The 23609-nt window shown below is 36.5% G+C and overlaps 1 long non-coding RNA gene across 1 annotated transcript in view; it reads left to right on the forward strand.

The window, feature by feature from the left end:
* LOC135195845 (uncharacterized) overlaps positions 1–23609 on the forward strand; it is a 400088-nt gene that overhangs the window by 120418 nt on the left and 256061 nt on the right. The window lies entirely within an intron of this gene.

Genomic DNA, 23609 nt, shown 5'->3' on the forward strand with positions numbered 1-23609 from the left:
TGTCATTTGTTATAATACATCACTGAATGACCTCTGTAGGTCCCAGTGCTTGACTTGAAGTATAAATTTATAATCCAATCTAATCCAATGCAAAGTTGTTTATCTATTACAGTGATCGTCCACTATCACATTAGGAAAAATATCAAAGGAGTTACGATGAATGCCAGCGTTTCTTCACTTTGCTAATTGATTTTTAATTATATAATTTTTCAATGGAGAAATAGTGATAGAAAGTATTTTTCGGATTACTTGTGTAAACACTTTTCTTCAAGGGTTCTAGCACTCGACCTCATGGCATAAATCACATATATACTACTACTACTACTACTACTACTACTACTACTATACTAACTACTAATACCACTAACATAGAGTGAAACAAGGAGTATTGGTTGTATTTCATTGTTGCCAGAGGTTGAGGTTTTTTCACGAATTGTCAATTATCCATCCGAGAAGGAGGCAAGTTAATGACGTCATAAGTTACGTCAATATATTTCGAAAGACATTCCTCTGATTTTGCTGGCGATGTCTACAAGAAGTCGGCGTTACTCTTATAATTACCAGAATTTTGCAACTTTCGTAATACAGAATACAGTAAAAAGATTAGGTACGGATGTAAGATACCCTGTGACAAAGTGACTTCTTTGTCAGGTACGTTGATAATTTTAACCCGGAAAAAGGACACGGGACACCGGCTTTGAATCTCATAGTAGGTGTTTTAATTGTTTTAAAAACTTCATGGTGGCCTACTAACAACTTTAGCTAATTATTTTGTATCGAATATATGTATTTCCAATGAATAACAAATCCTTACTTTCATTGACAGAAGCTCATTAAGTGTTATTCATGCCAAGTGGGTTACATAAACGTATATTTGTACTATGAACGCACTACATAATGTTTGTTATTTTCCACTGTTAACGATAACTACCTAGACGATAATTCGGAAAATAACCCACAACAAACGTCAATTGGTGTGTCTTAAACTATAACATTTAAGCAGTGGACTCTTCAAAAGACCTCCTTAAAATAAGATCAATTCTTATCATCCAAAGATCCATGAAATCTAAAGAGTTTAACTTTTTTTGGTAGTATCCGACTCTCATTTTATCAAAATCTCTACTGGGTTCTTTATTATAATCATTACTGTGCTGTTGATGGTATTGTCAATATTACCTTTGACGTTACCGTTACTTGATATCTGGCATAAATCAATTATTATGTTAATTTCTTTTGCTTTTATTATTATTGTTACCACTACAAAAATAACTGTATTTTTTTTTGATTTGTTTACTTGTCCTTTAGTCTGTTTGCCTGTAAATAGAATTTTCGTGGAAGGTAATGAACGAATTGCAATAGAGTTGGTGAAGCTCTTAATATGGGGTTCTATCAGAGCATATGAATTGCTGGTAGAAATTGGCCAAAGATGGAAGGTCAGCAGTTAAATCTGGGATTTTTGGTGTTCAAAGGGTTCAGAGTGAGCTAAATATTTGCATATTTTTCATACTGATAGAATATAAAAGCCATTCTGTAGTAATTGAGTTCATAAAGTTTCATCTTCAAGGGTCCAAGTCGAAATTTTCGATACCTTCACCTTTTATGGAAACACCTTTTCTTCTAAAGATGAAAATGTTGATAATGCGCGTAACCTGATCATACATTAAAAAGGAGAGAGAGAGAGAGTGTGTGAGTCCAATCATGATGAATACTTCAATAAATAATGTATAGTAACGGAACGGGATGACACAAGAGAGAGAGAGAGAGAGAGAGAGAGAGAGAGAGAGAGAGAGAGAGAGAGTCCAGTTGTGTTGAATACTTGACATATGCTACAATAAATAATACATAGCAAAGCCAAAGCACGAAATAAGAGAGAGAGAGAGAGAGAGAGAGAGAGAGAGAGAGAGAGAGAGAGAGAGAGAGAGAGAGAGAGAGAGAGGGAGGGTGTTATGTTTTGTGGGGGGAGAAGTTTAGGGAGACTCTTACTTCCCTCATTAAAAGGAAACAAAACAATATCATGATGCTGTGATTCTTAAGATAGAAACCTGATAACTGAGAAAGGCTTATTTCTATTGTAAACATTTAAATACACGGAAACTGAATACTCGTACAGCAGGAGAGTTTTACTTTTTATTCACAAAGTTTTTATGGAGAAAAATGAAAACTGGAAGGTGCTTTTTATCTTACTATAGCTTGAATACTGTTATTTGATTCAGATAAGGGTCATTTAGGATTCTATATTAATGTAAGTCAGCAGGTCACTGTGATTCCACCACAATTTCTTTTCCCTCCACTTCCCAAAAATGTTAGAGAGAGCAAAGAACCACTAAACAAAGTGACCTGGAAGTTCTCATTTGTCAGGACAACAGACGTCTATTAGCTACGGCATAGACAAGGATTCGGAAAGAACATTATTTACTTGGTGATATATATACTTTCTTTAAAAACGAAATACATAAATCACCTTGTACGCAAAAGTGCAAGACAAAAAGAAAAATCATACTGGTTGTTGTACTGTTTGTCGTTATATTTTAAAATACTGAACAATTGAATCATACTTTACTCTTAGTAAGGAAGAAATGAAGTTATATATATTAATTATATATATATAAATTATAGATATATTATATATAATAATTATATAAATTATACATAGATATTATATATATACAATATTAACAGATATTATATATATATATAATATATATCTGTAATAGATATAAGATAATAATATATATAATAGATAGAATATATATACATATATATATTATTAATATTAAAATTATATATTTATATAATTTATTATATATATATTATATATATATCATATTATATATATATATATATAGATATATTATAATATAATTATATATAGTATTACATATATAATATACATATAACATTGTATATATGTATATATATCCAATTCCATAACTAAGGCCTCTAATATAGATATTATAGTAAAAGCCTTAACTACAGCCTAATACATTTCACTTCCAAGGCGAATCCATCTCTCCTCATTCCTATTAACCAGTCAGGCCGTGATTCAGACCACTAGTCATGGAGTGACAATGAAACGTGATGTGGATCTGCGGAGGAGGGAGGGAAGCAGACACGAAGAGAGAAGAGGGAAGAAGAGAGATGAATAAGAGAAAATGAGATATAGCGATAGGAATAAGGGATTTCCCTTGCAAGGACTTTTTTTATAATAAAAAAAAGAATGAGGCACGGGGGACTTAGAACGAGGAGGCTCAGAGGATTTTGAAGTATTTGGTTCATGAAACCTTGCGAATTATGTTTCATATGGAAATGCTAACAAGCGGGGGAAGTTTGCCTCGTGAAATGGACTCGCCCCAGAGGTTATTGTTTTATAGTTTCTCATTGCTATCCCAGCAATGCTGACGCTTTGTAGCTTCCCAAACCCGGATATGCAGGAGAGCTGGAGTCAGGAAGAATATCCGTCTGTGAAACATCTGCCAAAATAGAATTAAGACAAGTCGCTCACTGAGTTTTAGAAACGCCTGGAAAAGGCTAATGAAAAAAACAGCAACCGTACTAGGGGTTAAGAATACGGCCCATCTCTGTTTTTGAACCATATGCATCACTAACTCAACATTTTCTCCTTTCACATCCATCTTTTTCCATACAGCCACTGGATTGACAATTGCTCTCTGCGTATGGGGAGTGTCGTCAATACACCTTGTGCGGTCCACTGTAGTCATTACTTAAGGTTATTTGCAGCGTCCCTTCAGCCCGTAGCTGCAACGCGGTCATTCCTTTTACTGTACTTTTGTTCATATTCTCTTATTTCATCTTACTTTCCCTTCTCACTTAACAATTGATCATGGTGCGACTGTGAGTTTTCCTTCCTGTTACACCTTTCAAACCTTCTTCCTGTCAATTTCCGTTTCAGCGCTGAAATACCTCATAGATTCCAGCACTTGGCCTTTGGCCTAAATTCAATATTCTACTCATTCTATCAATTGCTCTTGGTTTCAGGAAAAGAGGCTCAGCCTCCATTCTGGTGTCATTGTCTCTCACTACAGAGACCACAACCCAACACCAACTCCTTCCTGCTACTGAACACGATGCATTTAGAGAGAGAGAGAGAGAGAGAGAGAGAGAGAGAGAGAGAGAGGGAGAGAGAGAGAGAGAGAAGACGGAAGCGGGTGGAAGGGGGGGGGAAGGGGGGGGGGGGGGGGGGGGGGCATGGGGATGGTCGTGGTGAAAAGATTCTGGTCCAAAACATTTCCCAGAATTCTCAGGTGGCTTTGTTGAAATCGGCATAATTCACTTTTAGTTCTTCTAAAGAAAGACGCCACACAATCCATATGGTGTCGTAAAAAGTTTGTTTTTCTCAGCTGGCAGCTTTCAAAGGAACGCTTTTGTAGATTTTTTGTATATTATTTTTTTCGTTAATGTAAAGAGAACTAAGAAGTTTTCTAAGGGATGACAGCAATTCTTCTGATGGAGCAGTGGTGCTGTGTTGATAACTGTTATATTTTACTAATTCCGTTATGCTTTTTATTTGATATTTCATACAGTTTATAGGAAAATGTTAAATTTTAGAATAATTGTTAGTTTAGAGTTACCTGATAATCTTTTGATGCTATAATAAGCGAGGATGAAGTCTTCCTAAGACTGTTACATATGGTTCCTAAGTGACAAGTGACACACACACGCACACATATGTGTATATATATATAGATTATATATATATATACTATATCTAATATATATGATATATATATATATATATATATATATCTATATATATACATATATACAAGACACTGATGGCGGTTATTACTGTAAGGAATTATTTCCACTTCCTTCAGATACCAATATGTTCACTCTGTTCTACCACTATTGTCCCTCAAAGACCATTTCGTCCTTTTCTGTCAAACTTCGACTTAAATTCATTCTATCACTCTGACAACCTCTGGACGCAGACGCCGGAAACGCATCAAGCTGGAACCGAAAGAAGCATTTCCAGGCAAATGTCGACAAAGGAGAATTCACTTGGCAGTTTTCTGCTTTATGATCTGCTTAAATGTCCTTCAGGCTGTGACGACTAAAGTTTGCCTCTCACAAAGATAAGTTTGTCGAGAATACTTCTTGTTTGCGAATCTCTCCTTTTCCTTTCGACTTCAGCAATGCCGGATAACATGTTAGAATCTAATATGCTTGCGAGTGTGATGAAATATTAACGATGAATATATTACTGTTTTTATTGAAGAAAATAACAATGATTCAGTAATCGCGTACACAGTTTAGCAAACTTCAAAACCAGTTGGTTAGTTTCGTTTAACAGAAAAGTACAAGAGTACACGAACTTTTTTATGAATATTTCTAAACATTATTTTGAAAATGAGCACTTGAATGACAGAACAATAAGCAATTAACTGTTATGGATTATTTTGACCATCACTATTCAAGAGGCTAACCAGTGAAGATCAGTCTGCTGTTGTGACAGGATGCATTTACAACTGGTCATTATCTGATAATAAGCGCTGGTTTAGTATAAAATCTGGTTTATTTGTGGTCTAAACGATGATTCATTTTAATAACTTAAAATAATGTTTTAAGATTAGAGTACAAAGTTCTCTCTCTCTCTCTCTTCTCTCTCTCTCTCTCTCTCTCTCTCTCTCTCTCTCTCTCTCTAAGGATAAATAACTACATGAACATGTGTGCTAATTAAATCTATTTAGACTAGCCTCTATATAGTGTACAATAACATTATCGTACAATGATACGATAACTCTCATGGTTAGTTTTTCTCCCAGACTATAAAGGAAGACACAAATGATAACAAAATTCTTTGGATTTGGAGAGAGAGAGAGAGAGAAACTTTGTACACTAAATCTTAAAAGTCGGATTATGATATCGATTTATATACTATTATATATATACATATATATATATATATATATATATATATATATATATATATATATATATATATATATATATATATATATATATATTTATAAATGGATATATGTGTTTGTGCCAAACATACACCTTTACATGCATGAGCAATTTCAATTCTAAATCTGGTGTGCATGTAACTAAGCATCGAGGAAAAAATACGGTGGAGGTAAGACATCATTGGCATCAAGAGGTGGGGGGGAGGGCGGGAAAGGCTTACAATAAGCGGGGCCCATCACAAAAAAATAATAATAATAGTAAAAATAAATCTTTGCCTATCAAACATGTTATTGCGAATAATTAAACAACAAAAGTATTTATCTGCCTGTTTCAACAGTGTCTTGAAGAAGGAAAATTATGATTAGTGAGCAAATTTTTATACTCATAATATCAGCATGTCACTGTTATTATGGTAAACTATGTTAATTACTTATCCTTTTCATTTCTTTCCATTTCTTTACTATTGGTGTAATCATATGCTTTATCAAATATTAATTTTGTTTGCTTTCGTAGTTAAAGTGTAAGCATCACCATACTTAACTTACAGACACACACACATATATTAGGGCTAGTGCCTTGTATGATAAGGCGCCCTATGAGGTAATGTTAGACTTGCGATAATTTACGCTAAGTCGGTTGGTATTGCACTTCCATATTCAATGGAGTGTCTGGGGGTTTGTAGATCACTTACGAAGTCGGTATATCTTGTTGGTTATTACGACGATGTGTTAAACTCCATGGTGAGGAGGTTCGGTGTAGAAACACGAAGTAAAAAAATAGATATATCTTCTGAAGTTTACATGCTGAAGATCAGATATGATTGTACAACGTTTCTAATAACGATAGCTTGATCGCTTCTGCCAATGATGATGGCTACTTCTTTTCCTTACATGATAAAGCTTAGGTAAAGAGGTACAGGTCTTCTAATGACGAGAGCTAACTCTGTTCTGCCTGTCTACCATCTCTGTTACAAGTTATGAAGGAACAGACAGTAGTTCGAACATATGAAACATACATAAAAATGACATAGTTTCATACGAACACACAATCAAAATGAGACACGCTACAGATCACGTAGGCCGTTTGAATTATAGGTCGGGGTAGTTGTCTCAAGCAGGGAGCTTGGACTAATGTTTATAAACAATTGAATGACTACAGGTGACGGCTGTTATCTTAGCCTACATTACTTATTGTATACGTCATCTTTAGCGTATCTAGTCTGATCACATTCCTACAAGCAATCTTTTATATATAGACTAACATTCCATCTTTTTATTATGTAAACACTTACATCAGCTCGGTCAGCTACCAAAACAACTACTGAATATTACTCAAACTTGACTTGCATTTGACTTATAGGAGTGTGATACAGACACTATGTGTGTATATATATATAATAAGTAAATAAAATTCATGGTTTAAATGAATTGATTCAAGTAATAAAATATAAAACAATGATATTGGTAAATAATAGTGATCACGTGATATATAATGATACAGTTTTTCACTTCATCTCTTTAAGATACTTATGCTACAGAAAATACTAATGTACTCTGTACTCTGATAATGCATAGAATGAAGATTAACATGATAAAAATCATATTTAACTGATAAAAAATTTCATATATGAATTGATAAAAATTATAATGTTTATGCTGATTGATTCGTGATTTTTATGCTAAATGTTATATATCTGATTCATTTAAGATACATATACTAAACTCATAAAATAACTGCAGATATTGGTAAGATAAGAGGTAACAGATTGATTATAGGCTACCTGATTTGTTTTTTAAATACATATGGATATGGATTCATATAATTGGATGATGATTATTATGCACTTTAAATAGATCCTATTGCGTACACGCAAAGATATATTTTCGATTCCGTTATTTATGATCATTTCTATATAGATTCCTAGTGCGTACTCGCAAAAAATATATTTCGATTCTGTTATTTATGATCATTTATATATAGGATACATGATTACTTTATATATATAGGATACATGACCGAGGTTATACTACTTCACTTTTAACTAGCGTTCGAACAAACTTTCGTCCATTACACAGTTCCAGACAACCACCTATAGCCCAATGAAACGGCCTATTTCACAGGTGGTTAAAACAAGGGGAAAAAAAATTGCTCTGGGCGGGTCCAACGTTCTATTTTTTTGCGCTCATACTTATTCTCTGCATCCTAAGCTACACGATTACGTTCGCGATGAATAAAAAAAAACATCCCCAGCACGAGTCCTTCGCCAGCAAAGTAGAGTTTGAATATCCTTCGGGTCGAAATTGTCGGAAGTATGTCCCATTCGTAGTCGATTCCGACAGCCGCGGGAGCATTCCGCATTAAAACGAGATTAACGACGAGATACGGTGTCGGTCGAAGAAGTCTAAGAAATTCCTTACACATTGTAGGCGGTTGTTACTTGACTGTAGTCATCCGCAGCGACGAACGATTTTTTGAAGTTGCGATGTGAAACTCTCGTACTGCAGGATACTGTAACCAAGTTCCATTAATCAGCCTGCAAGTGAAATTATACTTGTCACAAGGGCAAAGTAAATTCAGACGACATCCAAATACAGGGGAGGGAAGAGAGCCATTTAGACCAGACTTAACCCACATGAATTCGCTGATATTTTGGAATTCAAAAGAGTCCGCTGTACAAACTTTTTTTATCCATGGCATAACAATGAGTGAACTATCCAGGTCTATGATGACTGTAAAAATATCCATAATATAAAAAATAAACAGATATCAATACGAATTCAAGAAAATTCTATATTACTGGTAGTAAGTTACTAGACAAAGAAGTGGAAAACGGAGCTATTTGTAAGATTGCCAGGCAACATAAGAGTCAAAGAGAAGATTAACCATGATTCTGTAGTTCTCTATGCTAACTGAAATTAAGTTGTGATAAAACAAATCTGATCCCTATGTGCAACGAAAAAAAACCCACTATGTAAATAATTTCTTAAATAAACTTTAGGTTTTTTCAAGAAAATGTGACATTTTCTTTTCCCATGAATGTTTTACTTGAATTGTAATAAGGCAATGTCGCAAGTAAATAATCCATATCCATATCGTGATACTTCTAAAATGTCTATGAGGTTCAGAAAAAATTAATTCATTTTGATGTTATAGAAATTCTATTTCCTTGTTTTGTTTATTAATTTTAAAATGATTGCAAGTTGCATTGCGCATACCGATAGACACTTGTACCTAACGTCTGCCTTGCCCATGAGAAGTTCGGGCCAAGCATCCTTTCTCCAAGCAAGCAGAGACGACACACAGATGAAGCCTGTGTAAGCAGATTATTGAGGTTAAAAGGAACAAATGCTGATACGGCAATGATGACGTCGTCACTTGGCAGGAGATTGCTCTCAGCCAGCTAAGAGTTACGTTACTTGCTGTAATAAATACGACTTTAGGATAAAATTTTTTGTTTTTTAATACTCGAACCCACATGAGAAGAATGTCTGAAAAAAAAACAGTACCAAAAATTGAACAATATATTAGTTTCATGTTGGAAAACTGCATGATTATGTTAAATTAAATATTCCTTATTGAAACTAATGAAAAGGTTTCATACAAATTCTTTATATATATTATTAGCCCTGTATAAGAGTTCATATAGGATTATTTCATAGATACATTTTCACTTCTAGACTCCTGACTTTAAAATCTCTTTTATTTTATTTTATTTATTTTATTTATTATTATTTTATTTATATTTATTTATTTTTTTAATTTTTTTTTTTCATTGACTACGAATATAAATCACCAGGGACAGACAATATGTCAGTAGATTTTTGGATATGTGTTTGAACTTTTTAGCTTATTTGTCATTACTAAAGCGTTGAAGTTAGAGTTTCAATCTTTACGCATATATATTTGGATATTTAATTATCTATGGTTACGTTTTGCTTATTGATTTTTATCGTGATTCTTTTTATTATAATTTGTAACCCTTCGACTTCTTACGGAGTGTATTATATTGACTCCACTTGTATCCATATTTATCTTATATTTTTTTTATTTATTTATTTATTTAATATTATTTTTTTTATATATATTGATAAATAATGGTTGGCTTGAATATGTGGAAAAGTGTTCTAGTGGACGTACCGTATAAGGCTACTTGCGGTATCATTTCTACAGATTCGAGATATGAATGATAAAGGTATTTAAACCGCGAGAACCGCTATAATCCAGGGCCGGATCCAATATCACGAGTTGTAACTCGTAAGACATTGACACTTCCTATTTAATTATCCGTTATTTCTACCAACCGATTGACTCTGGGTGATATAAAATATTATTGGTTTTCTTAATGGAAAGGAATTCACACAACGTGTTAATGAGATTATTATGATTTCCTTTACACCACCCGAGTCACAGATTATTATGTGTTGAATTCCATATTTACTGATTTAGCACTCATAAATATTCCTAATGCACTCAATTGCGGTGTTTGTTTTAGTGCTATTACTTCTATATAACGTGTCAAGGAACTATTAACACTAAGAACTGTTTATTCCCTCTGTCAGACTCGTAAATTCTGTTAATAATTCTACGTATATTCTTTCAAGGAGTGATTTTTGGCACAGGATAGGCCCTTAACTGACAGGTGTCTTAGTGTGTCCCTTGTTTTCATGACACGTGTTACAATTAGTTATGTGCTTTTTATATCTGTAAGCATTGTAGGCCAGTAAAATAGTGATTTGGCTTTCTGTGACATAATCAAGGAACCCTGGATGACGGAATGCGACCAGTTTAGGACAATTGGTATGAAAGGAGATTATTACTACTACCTGGTCGTTAGTCATCTGCTGTGTTCTTCGGGTTTTCTCGTCACGGACCTACATATAATATACTTTTGATTACATTATTCTGGAGACACAATACTTAAATATACTTTTGCTTTAGGGTTTCTGCTCGAAAGGGTTTATTGTTTTTGCTTAGCCACTGACCCTGTTTCCGTTTCGAAGTTGTTTATTGTTGGTGTTTATTGTTTTGCTTATCGCTGTTGACACTTGCTTTGTTCAGTTTGTAACAGTTCTGCGCTCCACCCAGATATTCAATGCTCGCGATCTCTTGGGTTAAGGAATTTTCTTGTTTAGATAGGCGGTTTTAACAATAGGCACGGATGTTTCTATACTTTTAGTCCAATTAATGGTTCTTTGCTGTATGGTGCGGGATTGCGGGATAATGCGTCAGCTATGATATTTGCTTTCCCAGGTAGTAATCTTATCTTGGCTCCAAAGACCTGAATGATCATTTGTCACGGAGTTCCTTTTGGACTGTGATTAAGCCTTTGAAAAAACTCGGTAAATGACTCATGGTCAGTAAGGATTTTATCAGGATAGCCATAGATTATGAACTTAAAATATACTAGTGAGTTAAAGATACCTAGCCCTTCCTTGCCTATTACTGTATATTTACTTTCAGAGGGCTTTAGTTACATGAATAAAAAAGCTACAGGAAAGAACTGTTTATCATATTACTGAAGTTAGTACCCTCTTACCCCTTGGTCTGAGGCGTCTGTTGCAATAATAAAAAAAAATTCCTTATTTAAATCAGGGATTTTAAGTAAGGTAAGCTGCATATTCCGCTTTTAAGATATCGAAACGCCTGTTGATGCTTTTTTAGACCCTAATAAATTTACGCTCTGCTTCGTAAGATCTGTTAAAGGAGCTGTCATGATTGAAGAGTTACATATTTACATACGATTGTAATACCCACTACAGCGCAAAAGTGCTGTATCCCCCTTTTACGTTAATAGGTACCGGAAAGTTATGAATAGCCGACACCTTACCATGGACTACTTAAGACCTTGACCAGACACATAAACCTAGATAAACATGTTCGGTTTTTAAAAAAAAATTTTCTCACATTTAGATATTTTTACTCTGAGATTATTTGTCTTTGTCTCTGTAGCACTAGCTCTGGTTTATGTGAATGTACTTCTAAGGTATTAGAAAAAGATTACAAGATCATCCATATAGGCATGTAGGTTATCCCCTAATAGTCTCCAAACACTGTATTTTAAGTAATTGGGGCGCAACGTAAGCCGGAGGCATACGTAAAATTGATAATGTCCCCTGAGTGTGCTGAACGGTGTATGAGGTACAATCACTAGGTAAATGGTATCTGGTAAAAGCTTTTAAGTAAGTCCAAGTTGGTGAAAAAAATTTATTCTAACCTAACAGAGATAAGATGTCGTCGGTACATCGCACTGGAAACTATCGGGAGTCGTTTCCTTGTTTAAGCGACAGAATCTACGTAGATACGCCAAGTCCGATCTTTTATGACATGACGTTTGAGGGAAAAAAAATTATATGGGCTATTTGATTTCCTAATGACTCCTATTACTAACATTTTCAACTTCGTCATTTATCTCTATTTGAATTTCATTGGGGTTCTACACGAAGGTAAAGTATATAGCTTTATGTTTGTCCTTAGACCGTATTTTGTTTTCAATGACATCCGTTTTTCTCCCAGAGATCACTCGCTAGTGGAGAAACTTCCTGGTATTCAGGTAGAAGATAAAAAAAAAAACAAAAAAAAAATTCTGCTGAATCACCTCTGCTTGAATGACTTTACGGATAGACTGTTAGATAGATTATCAGAGAGATTCATCCACGACTGGTTGGGCGTGATTTAAAAATTAGCAACAATAAAAAAAGCGATAATTTATAACTTCCGTATCCACGATATGTATACTTTTAGGGCTTTGTTCGCGAAAATCGTTATATTTCGAGTGTCGGGGAAGGATTAAAATTTCATTTCCAGCAAAGTCTTTTTACACGCACTAAGACATTCGAGGGTGCAATGCTTCTCGAGATTTTGCGTGCAAACTACGACTGCGGTTGTGGGAGAATTCTGTTGGGTCATTTGAACAATGTTACGATTTATGAGACAAATGTATAGTTCTTATATAAGTTATTATTATTTGATTAACTGTCCTCATTTTTGCCTTTTTATTCAAACGGATTTTCAATATGTTGAAGGTTTATAGGATTTTTCATTTGATAAACCACGCCTATTTTGTAGGATGTAAGATAAATATTTTGTATACCCCTAGATGAATCTTACAAGTTACGCTAGATACAGGATCAATGTTTTTTTATAACTATAGAGGTATCTGTAAAGCGCTCGCTTATCCGGAACTTCTCATTAGGGAAGTTCGAACAAACAGACAGTGAGTCCGTTAATACAGGATATTACGTTTACTAAAGGAATAAAACAAGATATTCTAATTTTCACGGCGCGTTACAGTTGGGCTTAATCCACCAGTATTTATTATAACTTAATGTATTAAAATTAAACGAAAACCTGCTCTGATTACTTTATACAGTCGTGTGGTTTCATAGGAAAAATCCTTTTTAATTCAAAAAAGATATTGGCATGTATGAACCAACATCGCTTTTCCCCACGCTGCTAGAGTCGCAGTTTTTGACTGACCTTGACCGCTTGACTAGGTGACACAGTCACCGAGTTTGCTTGTTTGATTCTGAACGGGCTACTGTTTCTATCTAGGATCCTTCTCTTTATTACCATCGGCAACGTATTGTGTGTTTTTAGCATTATGTTGCTGGTTACGTATAAAGCAATGAATGACGAACTATTAGGAACTGAGCGATACTAATAAGAAAAGTTATCACTACTGCATTCAATATTAACTGTTTGTACTTCATTCTTTGCTAAAATTTGAAATAGTGAGGGATCCTGGTCAGCGCATTAGCCTGATGAAAGTTTTTTTTTACAGACATGTTATTCCTTGCAATCCAGCCATATTTTAAAAGTTAAGTTTGAGTCATTGAGGTTCGATATTTTATATAACACAAAAACTCAAGGCTAAAACTGCGATCAGGACTTTGCAAAGGAGCATTTATTGTCATGACCCGAAATAGTGTTACCTCTAATTTATATAGATTTGTATGGGTGTTCCACTTGTTTTTTGTGTGTTTTCTAATCACTACGGTGCTTAACGACCCTTATCCATGCATCTGTATAAAATACAGACGTCCACTGCGTAAACGCATATTCACTGTTTAATATGATTTGTTACGTAAGGGATTAATAATCACCCAAAATGATAAAATTAACATAGTATATGATTATGATATTTCAGTAGAACTTCTGGAAACAGACACTCAAAGATAAAAAACTCGCAGTAGCGAAATCTCAATGATGTAGATAATTTCTGTAAAAAAGTAAGATTAAGAATGTCTCGTAACTTCAGCCACAGGAATAACGAAATTCGACCTGCAAAGGAAAAACACTCAAAGTTACTCCAAATGAATAAAAAAATTGTACTTAGCTTGCTTTTGTGGGAAGTCACGGTGTTCCGATAACGACACACGGCCTTGGTCCTCCTTCTCTATTTAGCGGATGACCTGGTTTGGCTTGAGTTTCCTCCGTGCGCGTTGTTTCGATGATTCGAGCCCTTTGAAAGATCCGATGCTGCAGACGCGTTCGGTTTGTTTCTTGAAGTGCTGGAAACGCTCACTAACGATGTTTTCTTGAATGATTAATAATGAGAGACGAAGCTTGCGTTGCCGTAGGAAAAAGACACGTCGGTGTTGTTTCTTGAAGTTATTCACTAAACGATGATACTAAGTTGGTTGAAGAATCTGTTGCTTTCGTCGTCGATGAAGAGTTCTTATTGTTTCTGAAGTCGCTCACTAACGATGATACTAGGTTGCTTGAAGAATCTGCTGCTTCCGTCGTCGTTGACTTCTTATGATACATGATTTATTTATTCTGGTTTTTCTTCGTAGGACGTTGTAGAGTTCTTCTGGTACGCTGGCCACCAATATTAGGGCTAGTGCCTTGTATGATAAGGCGCCCTATGAGGTAATGTTAGACTTGCGATAATTTTACGCTAAGTCGGTGGTATTGCACTTCCATATTCAATGGAGTGTCTGGGGGTTTGTAGATCACTTACGAAGTCGGTATTATCTTGTTGGTTATTACGACGATGTGTTAAACTCATGGTGAGGATGGTTCTTGTAGAAACACGAAGTAAAAAAATAGATATATTCTTCTGAAGTTTTACATGCTGAAGATCAGATATGATTGTACAAGTCTTCTAATAACGATAGCTTGATCGCTTCTGCCAATGATGATGGCTACTTCTTTTCCTCTACATGATAAAGCTTAGGTAAAGAGGTACAGGTCTTCTAATGACGAGAGCTAACTCTCGTTCTGCCTGTCTACCATCTCTGTTACAAGTTATGAAGGAACAGACAGAAGTTCGAACATATGAACATACATAAAAATGACATAGTTTCATACGAACACACAATCAAAATGAGACACGCTACAGATCACGTAGGCCGTTTGAATTATAGGTCGGGGTAGTTGTCTCAAGCAGGGAGCTTGGACTAATGTTTATAAACAATTGAATGACTACAGGTGACGGCATGTATCTTAGCCTACATACCTTTATTGTATACGTCATCTTAGCGTATCTAGTCTGATCACATTCCTGCAAGCAATCTTTATATATATGGACTAACATTCCATATTTATTATGTAAACACTTAACACATACACACACACACACATATGTATATATATATATATATATATATATATATATATATATATATAAATATATCTATATATATATATTTATCTATACTAAAAAAAAAACACTAGATACACGTGACTTCATTATATAAGCGAATACCACAGGAAAATTATTGTTATTTGACTTGATGAAACAAGATTCAATGATATTCCTTTTAACTGTGTCATTACATGGGGATTAAGGCTCTTGCTTGACTCCAGTTAATAGGATGATCTAAATCTCTCATATGTACGAATAATGCATTCGATGTTTGCCCAGTTCTCACAGAATATTGGTACTGTTTGAGACGTGGTGAAAGAGATATACCGGTTTCTGTCCGTAATAGACTTTATCATGCTTTTTGCAAGGAATTTCATATATGCAACCTGAAAGATCTTTAGGAGAATTTTTCGTTACTAAACTCTTGACAATAATATTACTGAAAAATGAAAACATTTATGTTAAACAGCTTTAAAATTCTTGGGATATCTAAAAACCTTTCATTATATGGTAATTTTAAAATGTTATGCTTACTAAAGTTTGTCATTAGCTAAATAAAATGTTTTTCTAGCTCTTTTTCCATGCCACATCTACAAAAGTCGTTGGGTATTTAAGTTTCAATGCAATATCATAAATGGCTTTAATCTCAGCGTCAATATACAGACACGTAAAGCCCTTAGGAACATCCCAGAAAAACAGAGGATTTAACATTTTGATGGTGCAATACGTACGTACACGCATGCCATAGCCGTATGCCTCTGTGCGGATGCCTGTTTCTGTTCACACCGTGAGTAAAGCAGTCGTTAAAATGTCTGCTCTCGACCAAGCAGTTGCTGCTGCCGCAGCTGGTGTTATTTAGAGACAAAGACGAGATCGAAGGAAAAGGCGTCGTGTAGTCCTTGTGTACTCGTCGGAAGTGCGACCGAAAGCATTTTATTTTGTTTAGGACTGCCTTTGACGTACCTAAATCATATTTAGCTTTCAGGAATAGCAGGGCATCACTCTGTTTGGCCCTGTCTTTATAATTATTGAAGTTAGCCTTCCACAGACAAGTAAAGGAACGATAATCCTCAATGACGTTAATTTTTTTTCGTTTTATCAATCCGCCATACTGGAAATAAAGTAAACACATGTATATCCAATGGTGGCTGGCATGCAACTGGCGAATTTTGCATGAGTCTCCCCATCTGGGATGGGAGACACATACGCCTATGTGCGTGTGTGGCATTGGCCCGTGCCCACAGATTTGAGGCATGCCTCTGCGTGCCTCTCCATGAAATAGGCGCATGCCTCCTGTGGGAACGAAAAGTTGCACCGGTGTAAATGCGCCTTTAGGAAGGGTTTGTAGGCTTCAGGTGCAAGCCAAGGGCAGATGAGTCTCTCTCAACTCTAAAGATGGACATTAGAGGTAGAGGTGATCCTATAGTGCGTTTACTTTTCTAAGATCGCTAGGGTGGGGCCAGCTAGAAAAGGCAGAGTTGTCATATCTACGGGTATGTAAGTCCCATTCAATGCTTCCCGCAGATATAATCCTTCTTAGGAGGATTTGCAGTAGATCTTGGGAGTCGAGGGAAAGGGTTTGCTTCTTCCCTGTTAACTTTTTTTTTTCCATTCCCGATTCTACTTAGCTATTCCTTCTTTCTCTTTCTATAATTATAGATGCGCTGAGTGGCCTGTTGGCTTCGGTTTTTGGACTTGAAACATAAATTCATAAGTCAATCGTCGATCTATTATCCCCTTGGAAAAGACAACCATGCATTCCTTCTCTGCATAACATTTTTATCAAAATCATCCAAGTCAGTCACAGGATTCACTTTCTCTTTCCTTTTTTGAAACACTGGAGATTCCACTATATTTCCCGCATCTCTTGCTTCTTAAGTCTGCGAATAGTCATTTCTAACACTTTTGTTGCTCAGATGTTCTCTGGATAGCCTTCGAAACATCAGTTACAGGACCTTCAAGATGTTTTTATAAAATGAAGTATTTCAGGAAATTATAGACCATTTCTTTGGCCTCAGGTGGGAGTCATTTGGGCTGGGCTGTCCATACTTTTCACAGTGGGTGATCGAGTGCGAGTATCCTTTAATGATATTGACCATGACCTTTTGAATCCTCTTAAACCCATAGGTCCCCGGAACTCAGATGTGGCATCGCCGGGGAAAAAATATACCATATCTTAATTTTCATTAGTGAAACTGAGGTTTTCACTAAAAATATGCGAAATAGGATATATTCAAAATATCTGATGCAAACAAAGAATCACATTTTAAGAATCATATTACCATGAAGGTAATATGATTACCATAACGTGAAAATTGGCAACATATGATTTCTGTACAGGCCACACCACAGCGATCGTAGAAAGGTAAACGCACTATAGGCCCCTATATCCCTGTCCGCAGTCGCCATCTTGGATGTTTTCGAATGGCGAATTTTTTTGTTCTGCCATCAAAGGGGAGATCCTTCAAATCTCAAGGTAGTGCTAGAAAGAGAACAAAATTTTGACAGAAACGAGTGTCACAATAAACAACAATGGAAAGGGACGCTGGTGAGGAGAAAGAGAAAGGTTGAGAGTGGGCGGAAGTATACCTTATTGACTCCTTCTTGGCGACTTCAGCGTTGTCACCTACGTTGCCAATGTACCCTTCCCATTTACCCCTTTTAATCTGTGCGTCTCTCAAGGAGGTTTACCCTCCTTGGCGTTTGTTAATGTCTCAGGGAGCAGTATACTTCTAAGGGTTCCCTGTTGCCTTGGCACTCTTTCAAAAATATTTCCATTCTTCCAGGTCTCTGTTTTTCATATACATCTAATTAAATCTTTTAGGACCTTTCTTGTGATTATCACAAGCCACTGAACTTCCGCACTTTTGATTTACTTGTTTTTCTGTTAATTTACTGTATGTATACATGTATATATATATATATATATATATATATATATATATATATATATATATATATATATATATATATATATATATATATAATATATATATATATATATATATATATATAGAGAGAGAGAGAGAGAGAGAGAGAGAGAGAGAGAGAGAGAGAGCTTCATAAACTAGTGAAATTATCGGCAGCTATCCAATTTTATCATCTTTATATAGTATACTCCCTAGTTCTTTCCATTAAGAGTACTCATAACATTTTCTATTCTGATGTCATAAGGGTTTGTCAAAATAAATAATTGATTATTTGGGTCATGAATGTCATATAGGGATAATAATAGACAAGAATGACAAGACTATAATAAATAGATAATATTACTGCACGTTATAAATACAAAACTTTTAAGAAACAATTCTTTATATATATAAGTAATTAATTTTGGGAACTGAAAAGAATATTTGCATTAAGAATGGTACCAGACCAGCATGAAAGACAATTAAGCGACGACTACCTTTCCCGGTAGGGGGTTTATGCTGGGGTCACACATTCACGTATCACGACGGCGTATGCCCATGTATGTGGATCTTGGGCATCATCGCGGTGAATGAACAGCTGGTAAAACAGGACACGGGCTACCGGACCGTAAAGCCAGCGACGTAAATTGCGCCGCAAATGTCACGCAAAGAAAGCAAGGTGCGGACGTCTACTGGAACTTACGCCGATCAACTTCACGTCAAGACCACGCCCACCGTTGTGGGGCTGTGCTGTTGCCAGGGGTATGAGCACATTACTACAGTTTTTTTAATTTTTTCTTTTTTTTTAATTTTTATTTCTGTTTGAATCCGCGAAAGACATCTACAACACAGCTGAATATTACAGTTGAAAATTATATGCACACAAAATCGAGATTTATTATCATTGAGAGAGAGAGAGAGAGAGAGAGAGAGAGAGAGAGAGAGAGAGAGAGAGAGAGAGAGAGAGATACTTTCTAATGTACAACAAAAACATTCAGTAGACGCAATTAGAATAATGGTTGTAAAGAGCACATCATGATTATATTAACCCCATTTCTGAATGATAGTTTATAGCAATAACCAAGTAACCAGTCGACAAGGAACACAATACGTAGTTTTAGGAATTATGATTTATGAACGCTTTGGGAGCTCTTATAAGAGTTAGCACTAGAATTGTCTTGCTTCGATTTTACCATTCAGACGACATTAGACATAAAACTGTTTGACTTGATCGATTTATATTTAAGCGATATAGAATAACATCTAATAACTTATCAAACATTCTTAAAAAAAAATCTAGGAATTCTACCTATTCAAAATATATTTTTTTAGATGATATAGGAATTCCTCTTAGATATTTACATTATTTGTTACACCATTATTGTAAGACTGCTATTCAGAAGAAATATATTCGACACTTCCATAATCTGAGAATACCGTGTACCGGGAAAGTCGTTCGTGTGTGTGTGTGTGAAAGTTATTCTAGTAGATTATACTATACGTTTGCTGTCTACAAGTGAAGTCTTTTGTTATTTTTGGCCTAAGCAGTAAGGTTATTTCAAAAGGACTACTAGACATCCTAACAATTGTCTTCGTCAGAAATTTCCCCAGTATTTTTATATTCGTTATCCATTTCACCACTCGCCTTTTATTGAAACCTTGTCTCCATATTCTGAATCGTGATCAGCCACCTGAGACACAGAGAAACAGCCCCTGGGTTATGAAGCCATTAGTCCTGCTCCCACACAAATGGTTCGCACTGCATGGGTCCATATAAGTACTCGTCCAACCCGGGATTATTCATGGCCTAAAGGAAACCTTACCAATAACCCAGGCCCCAACTCCTCTACTGTTCCTGCGTTGCTAATCATAAATTAATTTCTTACTGGAGCAGGTGTGACAGACGACGTATAGGCGGTAGATGCCGGAATCCTGTTGACGAAATGACCCGGTTGTTGATTTCTGGTTGAGATTTGTGTACCGGAACGCTGGAATACTACCTTGGGATAGAGCCTGGGATTACCCTGTATCCCTCTGACCGATTCCAATTCATTGTTGATTGATGATAGCTCAAAAGTCAGGAGAAAGTGGAAATCGTATTAGGAGCCATGCTAAAGGATTATTCCAAAATCCGCCATTGTCAATGAAAGAAATAACTGAGACCGTCAGGTCTTTGGATAATCCTGTGGCCATATTTTCAAGTTGATTTTCCAACAGATGATACGAGGGCGCCGACCTGACCTTTATACCACGCTACAGCGTTGCCATGTCGTACAGGGTTGTAAATGTGTGAATCGGTTTCGCCGTAGGCTACAGCGCAATTAGGAGGCCCACGTGCTTCGCGGCGGAAAGAAAACAACGACGGCGAACAATGCAGGTGACCCTAGCGCGTACCCCGCAGCAGTCACCGTGGGTCCCACGTGCAATGCCTGAGCTACGTCAGGAGACATTTGGCGTGACCACCCACGACTTGTTTTGAACATTTCAAAATGGAGTGGGCTACGGCGCCCTAGTGGGCGGAGCTTAGACCCGGACGACACGTCGCCGTACGTTACGATTTTAACGTGTGTTTTACGTTACATTTACGGTTTACTGACGTGAGCTGTTGCCAACTACCATTTCCGCTCATGCGTGGCCGTGCTGTGCGTTGATACGTGAATGTGTGACCTTAGCATTAGTCCGGCTGTTTGACGTCTTTATGCCCTAAGGTCAGCTTAACACCTGAGAGAAGAACTGGCAGGGCTGGAAAATATTTTTGCCAAGTTTAAGAAAAAACGTGTTGTTTTTCTGTTGTTAAAAGCCAGAAAATCACGAGGGCTTTCAATAATCGGCAAAAATTAATGAGAAATCAAGTACATTTGCGTTGTATAACTTATGCTGCCTTCAAATCCCTTACAACATGAGTGGGAATATTTGATTTGGCATCGCCGGTCACCGCCGATGCCATACCCTTTTCGCCATCAAGGAACCAACAGGGTATATAGTAGGTGCGAAAAGGGTTCAAGTCTGGTCAAAATCAAATGCCCTGTGAGAGTGTCGAGGCTGCCGGAGCAATGTTAATGAGTTACTGTGCCCCTAGGGAGTTTTACACAATGGCGGTAGGAGAAGGTGCGGCAGCAAGTCTGGGTGGATTGAAATGCTAATGACCGCTGGAGGTCATTAAAAGGGATTATGCGGAATTGGATAAGGAATTAGATAAAAGACTATGGGACGGGTTTCCCTGGATTCATCTGATGGACTCGCAAATGGCTATGCAGATGTTCTCAAAGGGTGCGCCGCAGTGTTCCCTGTTGCTAATCCGAGAATCTCATCGAAAATTTTCAGTGGTTTCATGTAGAGCTATTGTATTCACAGTGTTTTGACGGGAATTTTAAGCTTCGAAGGTATGCTAAGAGGAACGAAACGAGCTGAAACTTATTTTGAACCCCAACTAATCTGATTTGAAAAGTGAGACTCTGGGCGTTTATGACCTATTTGACAGAGAGACGAATTGAACACCTGGATGTTCTATACTCAAAAACAATCCATATTTTTGCATGATTAACTTTACATGTTCTTTTGGTTGTTTGCAAAATTGAAATATGTCGAAAATGCAAGCGTCATGAAGTGACTCATGCGACTCTATTATTTATTATTATTATATTATTTTTTTTTTTTTTTTTTTTTTTTTTTTTTGGGGGGTTTTTTTTTTTTTTTTTTTTTTTTTTTTTTTTTTTTTTTTTTGCTCTATCACAGTCCTCCAATTCGACTGGGTGATATTTATAGTGTGGGGTTCCGGGTTGCATCCTGCCTCTTAGGAGTCATCACTCTTCTTACTATGTGTGCCGTTTCTAGGATCACACTCTTCTGCATGAGTCCTGGAGCTACTTCAGCCTCTAGTTTTTCTAGATTCCTTTTCAGGGATCTTGGGATCGTGCCTAGTGCTCCTATGATTATGGGTACGATTTCACTGGAATATCCCATATCCTTCTTATTTCTATTTTCAGATCTTGTACTTATCCAATTTTTCCCTCTCTTTCTCTTCAACTCTGGTGTCCCATGGTATTGCGACATCAATGAGTGATACTTCTTCTTGACTTTGTCAATCAACGTCAGTCTGGTCTGTTTGCACGTATCACCCTATCTGTTCTGATACCATAGTCCCAGAGGATCTTTGCCTGATCGTTTTCTATCACTCCTTCAGGTTGGTGCTCGTACACTTATTACTGCAAGGTAGCTGATGTTTCTTGACAGGCTCCAGTGGAGGGCTTTTGCCACTGAATCATGCCTCTTTTTTGTACTGGTTCTGTGCAAGTGCCGGGCATTCACTTGCTATGTGGTTTATGGTTTCACTTTTCGTATTGCACTTCCTACATATGGTGAGAGATGTTATTTCCGTCTATCGTACTTTGAACATATCTGGTTCTTAGGGCCTGATCTTGTGCCGCTGTTATCATTCCTTCAGTTTTCCTTCTTTAGCTCTCCCCTCTGTAGCCATTGCCAATTGTCATCGCTGGCTAGTTCTTTAGTCTGTCTCATGTATTGTCCGTGCATTGGTTTGTTGTGCCAGTCCTCTGTTCTTTCTGTCTTTCTCCTGTCTCTGTATATTTCTGGGTCTTCGTCTGCTTTTATTAGTCCTTCTTCCCATGCACTCTTTAGCCACTTGTCTTCACTGGTTTTCAGATATTGCCCCAGTGCTCTGTTTTCGATGTTGACGCAGTCCTCTATACTTAGTAGTCCTCTCTCCTTCCGTTCGTGTTATGTATAGTCTGTCCGTATTTGCTCTTGGGTGTAGTGCTTTGTGTTATTGTCATATGTTTCCTGGTTTCTGATCTATGGTGCGGAGTTCTGCCTTCGTCCATTCCACTATTCCTGCGCTGTATCTGATTACTGGCACTGCCATGTGTTATGGCTTTTATCATATTTCCGGCGTTGAGTTTTGATTTGAGTATCGCCTTGAGTCTCTGCATATATTCTTTCCTGATCGTGTCCTTCATCTCTTGGTGTTTTATATCTCTCCTTCCATTATTCCCAGGTATTTGTATCCTGTCTCATCTATGTGTTGATGTTGCTCCCATCTGGTAGCTTTATCCCTTCAGTTCTCGTTACTTCGCCTTTTTGTATGTTGACTAAGGCGCATTTTTCTATTCCAAACTCCATACCTGATGTCCCCAGATACAATCCTTACAGTCTGGGTTAGGGTA

The sequence above is a fragment of the Macrobrachium nipponense genome, chromosome 16 (assembly GCF_015104395.2).
Source record: "Macrobrachium nipponense isolate FS-2020 chromosome 16, ASM1510439v2, whole genome shotgun sequence".
Lineage (NCBI taxonomy): Eukaryota > Metazoa > Arthropoda > Malacostraca > Decapoda > Palaemonidae > Macrobrachium > Macrobrachium nipponense.